General features: G+C 36.5%; 1 pseudogene; it reads left to right on the forward strand.

Annotated features, from left to right (window-relative positions):
* The first annotated feature begins 7670 nt into the window (after positions 1 to 7670).
* LOC146723140 (uncharacterized) lies at positions 7671 to 9071 on the forward strand (annotated as a pseudogene).
* The last annotated feature ends 1009 nt before the right edge of the window (positions 9072 to 10080 follow it).

Below are 10080 nucleotides of genomic sequence, written 5' to 3' on the forward strand. Positions count from 1 at the left end.
TTTCAAGAGGCGACCGTATTTATCCAACACGTCGGTCAATTGTGGTCAATTCAGAGATTTTTTTTAATCAATGCAGGCTCAATTATATATTACTTTTCTTAACTTTTATGCTTCCAGTTTCGAAGAATGATTGATGAAGTATCCGTCAACTATTCCATTTTGGTTCTAAAGACATTTTTTTTCTGAAAGTAAAAAATAATTTTTACTCTCTACAACGAAACATTTTAAATTGAAAATATAATTACAATTAATGATTAACAGAAAAATTGAAATTTTAACCTAAATTTCCGGCGTTATTTCTAGACCGAATTGTCTATCAAATTGAACATATTTTATATGTAAATCATGTATATTATTCATTTCTCACTGAGTTTGGATAAATTCCATCAAATTTGTGGTATAAATATAGGTATATATATACCGTGATGTTTACGCTGTCACTCGACGTTTGCAGGCATGTGCCCGATGGTTAATAGGTTACGTTCGACTGCAATTTCCTTGTGCAAGCGACTACCGTTACCCCAAAAACCAAGTGTATTTATTATATTAAATAATAATATATTTATACAATGTCATCGTTTTAATATGGGCGAAATGGAAGCTAAAGAACCAAAAAAGTCATAAAAAACGGTTAAATGTAATTTTAACTACTAAAAATTTCGCAAAACCCTTATTAAAAGTACATCGATTCTTATATGAAAAAGGGCGTAAAACAAGAATATACATATGATGTTTTTCTCAGAAAAACATCATATGTATATTCTTTGAATTGAGAGCCGATAAAAATATTTATTTCTGAGTTAAAACAAGAATCATCAGATTTTTATTAATTTATATTGGTTTAATAGGGACGGCATAATGAATTACTCGATGATCATGTATGTAAACGGATAGAGACAAAAAAAGTTTGATATAACTGTTGTATGTTTCTGTAAACGGGTGACCTGCATTGCCTGATGACCGTCATTCCCCCATTCTTTCCTATACCTTGCTCTAAATGTATTTCATTTTCATCATTATTTATATCTACTGTTTCGACATCAGAATCTTCATTGTTTAAGCCAAAATCTTCAGGTGGAGCAGGAATAGTATATGATTTTGAGTGAAAATTGTTACGTGGAACAGAATGTGATTGTTTCTCTATAAAAAAAACCGATAAGATTAAAAATCAACAAAGTTAAAAACCGACAAGGATCTATTTAAAAATTGAATCATAAAAGTGTCTGCAACACTTTTGTATATAATTAATAAATGTAATATAATATAATATAAAATATTATATACACTTTATTTCTACATACGTCTCTTATTAGAATTTGTATCCTGTTCCTGAGACTCTTCTTCTGAATCGTCATCGTTGAATTGTACAGATGGCACATGCTGTCTTTTTTCTCGCTCCAAGTTTTCATCATCCGTTGTACTGTATGTACTGTCTGCTGCATTTTTTCTTGCAGTGTCTAAGCTTGCTATTATGGAAAAAGGTTAATATTTATATTAATTGTACAAATCATTATCATAAAATATTTTTCCTTAAACATAATTTTTTAAAACGTTATTGTCAAAAATATGTTCTTACACATACACACACAATATTTTTAATAAAATATACACAAATATAAATACTAATGTAAAATCAAACGTGTTGCGAACGCGCGGCTTGAACCGTGGTCCGACGCGAAGCTGCGACGAACGAGCATGCTCGGCCTTTTTAGGGCCGCGTCTCGCGCGCCGCCTCTCAAATCCTTCACCCTTTTTTTTTATTGGAGAGAAATCATAGGAATCTCATGAGAGATGTGATGGATGGACAATAGGATAATTGTTGAGTGGACTGTATCTTAATAGGGTGATCGCGCACCCATGTGTGCGCTGAGATTGATGATTTACGCAGGAAGCCGAATTGAAAAGAAGTCTTGAAGATGATGAACAAAAACAGATTAATTTATTATTTCACACGTCAGAAAGTCACCTGGACTTGACACAAACAAATCAAAGGAAAACAAAACCAAAAACTCGATATGAGAATCGAAAGCGTTTGCTGTACGCGTTTCGAAGCTCGCGATCACAAAAGAAAAAAAAACTGTTTGTTCGATATCGACACCAATGTCTTTTGTCGCAAGAGAAAACAATGTCTTATTCGAAAGTCACGATCGCGAATCGTACAACAACAAATTTGTCCTCTTGTGGACGACCGTTATAATTTATCGAACACGCGCACATATGATTTGACGCGACTTAATAATTGTCTTCAATTATGTGACATTCAATCCTCCAGCAGGATCCGAATATTCGTAATGTTCGATCACGTGCATTTATATGCAATTAACTATCACACAGAATCCTCCAGAAGGATTCAAATATTCGCAGGAGTCGATCACGTGTACGCAGCGTGCACAATACGACGGCGAATTCGTCGCGACGGCGTACTACGACAATTGTGAGAGAGAGCGCGGGAGAGAGAGAGAGAGAGAGAGAGAGAGAGAGAGAGAACGAGCGAGAGAGAGAATGCACGACATGCATTCACCGATACGCGAATATCGCAGTGAATCCTCCAGCAGGATCCGAATACTCGTAATGTTCGATCACGTGCACGTAGCATGCACGAGACAATGGCGAATTCGTCGCGAGAACGTGTATGTTGCGTCGCGAACGAGATCCGATTACCCGTTAACTCTTCACTCTCGATATGTCACAAAATACCGCGCAAATCTGTTCGTATTTGTCGCGATAATACATTCACGCACTTATTACACCGTAACGCGAACTCTTTGGTCTGACTTGCGACCAACGCCGGCTCTCTCTCCGCGACGACTGTCTCCGACGGAATGCTACCCTCATCGATCACGCTATCGACCGCCTGATCGCGAGGGGTACACGCGGAACGCGCTAATTGGCCGAAAATTTGCTTCCGCGGCGCTTCCCGCGGTGCGTGCCGCGAGGTGCTGCCGTGTTAGGCCCGCGGCAATTGCTTTTACCTAAATTCTCGACTGATCCGTGAATTTTCGTTTAATCGAGCGCGGCGAATTTTTCTCAATCCTAAACAAAACGTAAACAAAAACAATTATATATAACTCTAAAAAGTGTATTTTGTGTAAAACAAAAAATTTTACATTTTGAAAAAAAATACATTTTATATTTCTTTTATGTTATGGATTATATATAGATATAGATGAAATAAAAATATATAAATAGATACCACAATATTTTATTATTTCGACGTTGTAGAGGCACCACAATTTGGAGTTGAATAATTCGTCATTAATAAAGGAGTATTTGAATTACGAGGTGGCCACCAACATTGAGTTTTTTCCTTCTTTCTCTGCTGCCTTCAGCCGTCATATCGTTGGAATTTTGGAATAAGTAAAATCCGAAAGGAATTTCACTACCGCGTACTTTGTTTTTCTTTTGTAGCAAGTGCCATTCTACGGTATAAAATTATTCTATATAAAATATTTTTTCAATAAATATGTAAATCAATATTTTTAATTAACAAAAGCAAAAAACCTGTCAATAACTAAAGTAAAGAGCGAAGGAATCAACAAAGTAGTCTTCGTACATCTTCGCAAATAATTTAGTATCAGTATTCGATTACATTTCTTTTTTTCTGTATTTAATTTTTATCGTCATGCCAATTTTGCTATATATATGTTTATTCTAATAAATTTTATAATTTGATTTATAAGTTTTAATTCACGATTGTGTTTACGAACAGTATGTATATTCAAATGTATATATAATATTAATTGTATATAAGTATTCTTTAATATTATTATTCATATTCCTTAATTTTCTTGCTTAATTTTCGCAATAATATCGCGTTTGGCTCAATGGCCGAGAAGAAGGAGGTGTATATCGTGGTATATAAGTATATTTTTTATATTATATATATTTATCTGTTTCACTTTTTTACATTTTTATAGTATTTATGTTATAAAGATTAAATTAAGTTTCAATGCAAATTATTCAATAATTTTTCATATATGTAAATTCAAATATTAAAAATAAATGAAATCTATATGCTCATATTATTTATCTAATTATTGGCATGTAACAACGGTATGACGACGTAGGAATCAACTTCATCTAATTGTTTTAATTTTAAACATTTGCGTTTTATTCGCGTTGCAGGAACTTGTATAATATCTGAAGTACTACTGTTTGTTATAAAAAATATGCCTAATTTTTTCGAATCACATATAGTGGTAAAAAGAGACTGTGGCTGTAAAATACGTTGTAAACGAATAGATAATACATGGTTGTCTTCTAATATATCTAATACAAAAGCGACAGAATTATCATCAAGTAACGCACAATTATCGAATTTTTATATATATATATATATTGAAATTTTAAAAGGTATAAACTGTAAATAAGAAATTTTATTTTTTTTATAAATAGCAATTGGATATTGCGTTATGTTACATTGTTTAATGGGAAGCTGTAATTCTTCAAATACACGATTGGACAATTCTTGCAAAGGTTTTCCACATTTATGTAGTTTTCTTTTTATCTTTTACATATAATTTTCGTACTTAAAGCAACTAAAATTATCTAATAAACCAAAAGATTGTACATCATTAGCTAGATGAAGAAGATTATGAACGTTATACGAAAGATATTTGTCATCATTATCATATATATATATATATATATATATATATATATATATAAAGGAGAATGGGGGAATTGCAGTCAGTAAAAATTATTTTTTATTTTCAGAAAAAAAATATCTTTAGAATCAAAATGGAATAGTTGACGGATGCTTCATCAATCATTCTTCGAAAGTAAAAGCATAAAAGTTAAGAAAGCTAATAAATAATTGATCCTGCATTGATTAAAAAAATCTCTGAATTGGCCGCAATTGACCGACGTGTTGAGTAATTACGGTCGCCTTTTGGGGTAATGCCAGCCGGTCGCTAGCAGCCAGGATTCGGTAGTATATTTTGATTACGAGCTTGAAATCCATAGAACCAATCTACGCCAGCACACCTTTTTTCTTTATTAATATTATTGGGGATGTTGTGACGTTCAGCAAACTCAAATGCTGCGCAGCGCACTTGAAAAGGTGTCTGTCCGTAGAACACTTTCGCTAACTTTATCAGGAGACGCGGTAGTGTCTCCGGCCATGTTCAAACCCTAAAAGACCTTAAAAGACACTACAAGTCTCATATCCTGCATCATCAAAGTCCATTTTTTGGGGGTGTAGAACTACTAAAATATAAAAAATTTTGAATTGCACGTAATATAACCTGAAAGGCGGCATCGCCACGAGTAATTTGAGCCAAGAAAAAATAAAATCGGTCAAGCCATTCTGGATATACAAGCGGTCAAAAAGTGACGTTTTTCATGAAAAATTAAGAAACGTCGTCTTCTTCTCTGTCCGCGTCCGCTGACGTCATCAGGATTATATACAGGGTGTCCGGTAACTAATGGACCAACGATTACAAATGGATTCTTTGGTCAATTTGGGAACGATTTTTCCTCAGCGAAAATGTCAAAAAAGGTCATGATTTTTTATAACTTTCCAATATTTGTCATTATGTATCTTTATAACTAAGCCTCAAATTAAAATTTTATTATAGTAAACTCTACCTGTAATTAACTGAAAAATGTAATTATGTTAGACTTTTAACTCCAAAACGTTTAGTTTTCAAAAAACCCATTTTTTTCAATCGCTTATAACTCGAAAATTATTGACTGCTCAACATTTTTGCCAAGAAAAAATCGTCTCCAAATTGGCCAGAGAATCCGCCCTTAATCATTGGTCCGTTGGTTACCGGACACCCTGTATATATAAATCTCTTCTCACTTTTCACTCACACCTCCCTCAACTTCCACCCACCCCTTTCTTTCCCACATTCCGTCCCCCCGCCCGCACCCCCACCTCCACTCTCACCCTTTTCCTACAAGTTAATATTGATGGAATAAAATTATTTAAATCGAGTACAAAATCTATGTAGCCTATTCTAATTAAAATATATTTCAAGCCGGATATTTATAAGCCTTTCGTAGCTGCTGCTTATGTGGGAAATAGCAAACCAAAATCAGTCAATTTGTTTTTGAAGGATTTCATTGCTGAGGTCAATATCCTGCAAAATAGAGGCATAGTTATTAATAACAAATATTATAATATAAATATAAAGTGTTTTATCTGTGACACCGGTCACAACGCAAAATATGGTTGCAAACGATGTCTGGTAGAACGTCAAACTCATCATAAAATTGCCACATATTTAGACATTAATTCTTCTAAAAGAACCGATGAAAGTTTCCGAAATTTTTCACATGTGGAACATCATACAGCAGCATCACCTTTAATATACATACAGCCGTCAGTGAACATGGTCAATGATTTTCTTCTCGACTCGATGCATTTGTGTTATCTAGGAGTCATGAAACGTTTAATTGATGCTTGGATTATATCTGATTTTAATACGCATCTTAGTAGCAGTCAGAAGAGGATATTATCAAGCCGAATGGAGGAAATAAGATTTCAACAGCCCGACGAATTCCATCGAAAGATTAGAGGTATTGAGCACCATGCTAGATTTAAAGCCACGGATTATCGTTTCATCTTGTTATTCTGCGGACCTATTATATTAAAAGACATTTTAGATAATGACAAATTTCGTTCTTTCACCTTTTGTCTAATGAAATGATGACGAGTTTCTATGTGCTTTGATCGGGCACGATACGCATTGTTCTCACTTAGTTTTATTGCACTTTGGTTGTCGCTGTATATTGTAGTCGGCTCAGCTATCGCCGAGGGATTCAGTTCCCTCAGTAGCGAGCGGAGCCAGATCGCTTCTTGACAGGCCGCTCCGACGGCCAAATATTCTGCTTCTGTTGTCGACAATGCGACTGTAGATTGTCTCTTGCTGCACCATGAGATTGCTCCTCTTTGCAGTACGAATGTGTAGCCTGTGGTGGAACGTCTCGTGTCGACGTCTCCAGCCCAATCTGCGTCGCTGTATCCAGTGAGGTTAGTATTCCCCGTTGACGAGTATAGGAGTCTATAATCCTTTGTTCCTTTCAGGTATCTGAAGACCTTCTTGAGTGCAGTCCAGTGTGCTTTGCCAGGATTGGCAGTGAATCTCCCTAGTGAGGTTAGTGCACTTGCTATGTCAGGGCGAGTGCCTTGATAGACAAACATTAGTGCCCCAAATACCTCTCGGTAGGGTATATGCTGCATTTCTTTTTTATCTTTTGCTATCTTCGGTGACATATGCTTGTCCAATCTTTGGTTAGGATCAAGCGGTGTCAGAGCATGATTGCACTCGGTCATGTTGAATCTCTTTAGAATCTCATCGATGTATTCTGTTTGATTTATTGCAATGAGTCCTTTCGTTCTGTCTCTTGTGATTCTTATGCCAAGAAATCTGGATGCATTTCCCAAATCCTTCATTTGAAACTTTTTCTTTAAATCTTCCTTTGTTGAGATTTTCAGGTCTTTGTCATTGGTTATTAGTAGCAGATCGTCAACGTATGTTGCTATTATGGCCATTCTGTTTTGCACTCTTTTGATGTACACTCCTTGGTCGACTTTGGAACGCGCGAAGTCCATTGTTTTAGATCGTATATAGCTTTTCTTAATCTGCGAATACCTTTTCTTCTTGTCCTTTAGTTATGAAATCTTCGGGTTGTCTCATGTAAATTTCTTCGTCGAGGTCTCCATGCAGGAAAGCCGTCACTACGTCGAGGTGATCCAGATCGAGATTATATCTAGCAGTCAAGGTAAGTAGGCATCTAATCGTATTATAGTGCACTACAGCGGCATATGTCTCTTGAAAGTCTATGCCCTCCTGTTGCGCACAACCCTTTACTTACCTTATAATATTATGGCGCAACTGGCTCGAGGACTACATCACGGGAGTAAAGGTACTATTCAGAAGAGAGGAACAGATTCGCAGCCAATGACGGCCAGGCCAGGCGAGATTGGGGGTAAATGTATACGCGCGCAAACATTTAAATCGTGAACACAATCCAATCTGACATTACCTTATAGAGAAACTGCGGACATACATTTTAACCGGCAACGATTATATAAAAGAGACTCGACTGAATAGACAAATCGTTTTGGAAATTCGAAGAAATATTTGTATTGGTAAGTACAAATAATAAGTTACTGTATCTTTTATACATATTAAACGTATAATAAATAATATAGAAAAATAGAGGTTATCAATGTAAGAGAGGTTATCAATACTTATTATGTTAGTTATCATTAAAATGTTTATTAGTTTAATTGTAATTGAGTTTTATTATGAACTGTTTACTTATCAAAAAATTTTTTTCAACGACCTGGAATTGATTAACGTGTATGTTTTAGATAAATAAAAAAAAGTTATGAAGAGACTCAACGCGGACACTCATCGTCTTCTAGGACATAAGTATGTTACAGACAGGAAGAGGATATATCAACTCGGACACTCATCGTCTACGACATTATTATAGTATGTTAATAAAAAAAATATTTTAATTTTTAATTAAAAAAGTTAATTATAAGTTATGTCTTCTAGAACATAACTAATGCAGTCAATAACAAAAACAAGTCTATTTGTATATGTGACAATGAAGAATGTACACACACAGAGAAAACAGACATTAATTCTTCAAATGAGTTACAATTATGTCATGTTTCAACACCTCCTACAAAAAAAAAGAAAAACTGGATTTTTAACGCAGGCGGGAGTTACTTTGAAGACAATGTCACCACGAAAATGTATCATGTATTCAATCCATCGAAAAATTACAGCACAACTGTGCAAAGTTAAAAAGAAATTGCATAATGAAAGAAATTCTTTAAAACAAAAACTATGTCAGATAATAATACTTTTCACTGCATTGAAACAAAACTAAATGAAGTTACTAAACATTTTATTCAGTCGCAATTACGTAATGTAGATCGTCCTGTTTCTGGAAGACGATGGACAGAAGAAGATAAAGCTTTTGCTTTATCAATTTATAAGAGAAGTCCTCGTGTTTACAAATACCTGTCGACATATTTTCATTTGCCATCCTCGCGCACTTTAAAGTATATTGTTATAGCCCGAAAGGCTATAATTACAAGTTAACGGATATAAAATCCGCGTGGAGACCGCTGATGCAGCAGCGCGCCAGAAACCGCGAAGACGCAAGCTAAGAGCTTCATCTTTTGATCAGCTCTTAGCTCAAAATCTAGCCGCGTATGCAAAAGCTATGCACCAATCGGGTGCCTGTCGCCAGGCACCCCTTCTAAATGCAATAACGAAAAACCGAGTTCACGTAAGAACTCGGGAGTGAACAGAGAGCAAGTTGAATTAGACCAACCTACCGAGACACATCGAGGATAACTCCCGACTCGTAATCAGACGAGTCGTTAATTAGCTAAAGTCAGAATAAATCTAGAGTCGCGTCAAACGAACAAAAAAGAGAAACGAAGTTACCAGAGGTTTTTTAAATAACCATACGCCGAGTCTTGTTAAGATTATATATACCAATATACATATATATATATATATATGTAACGGTACGGATTTCGGTTAGCCTCGGACGGCTCGCCGGAACCAGGATTCGACGGGATCGGAAGGCCAAACTTGCGTACACGTGATTAAGCTCAACAATTAGTTTATTCAATTACTTACACTATGTATACATATGCTTAACCTAGCGGACGATCACACTGATGTCTATATACAAACTTATTCCTAACGCGCGGACGGACGATATATCTCGTGGTCGCGGAGACGCGGGCGGCGGCGCGGCGCGCTGCGGAAAAGTCGGATGCCGGGTACACCCTGGCGTCAGAGGGGGCACGCCCGCCTCTGCCGACCGGAGAGGAGCCGAATGCCGGGTACCCCCAGGCAGCGAAGGGGTCAAACCCACCTCCGTCGGCCGGACACAGGAGACCGAATGCCGGGCACTCCCAGGCAGCGAAGGGGTTAAACCCACCTCCGTCGGTCGTAGAGAAAGGAACCGAACGCCGGGTACTCCCAGGCAGCGAAGGGGTTAAACCCACCTCCGTCGGTCGTAGAGAAAGGAACCGAACGCCGGGTACTCCCAGGCAGTGAAGGGGTTAAACCCACCTCCGTCGGTTGGAGAGAA

This window comes from Nylanderia fulva, unplaced genomic scaffold (genome assembly GCF_048542155.1).
Source record: "Nylanderia fulva isolate GAGA-0341 unplaced genomic scaffold, ASM4854215v1 Scaffold229, whole genome shotgun sequence".
Taxonomy (NCBI): domain Eukaryota; kingdom Metazoa; phylum Arthropoda; class Insecta; order Hymenoptera; family Formicidae; genus Nylanderia; species Nylanderia fulva.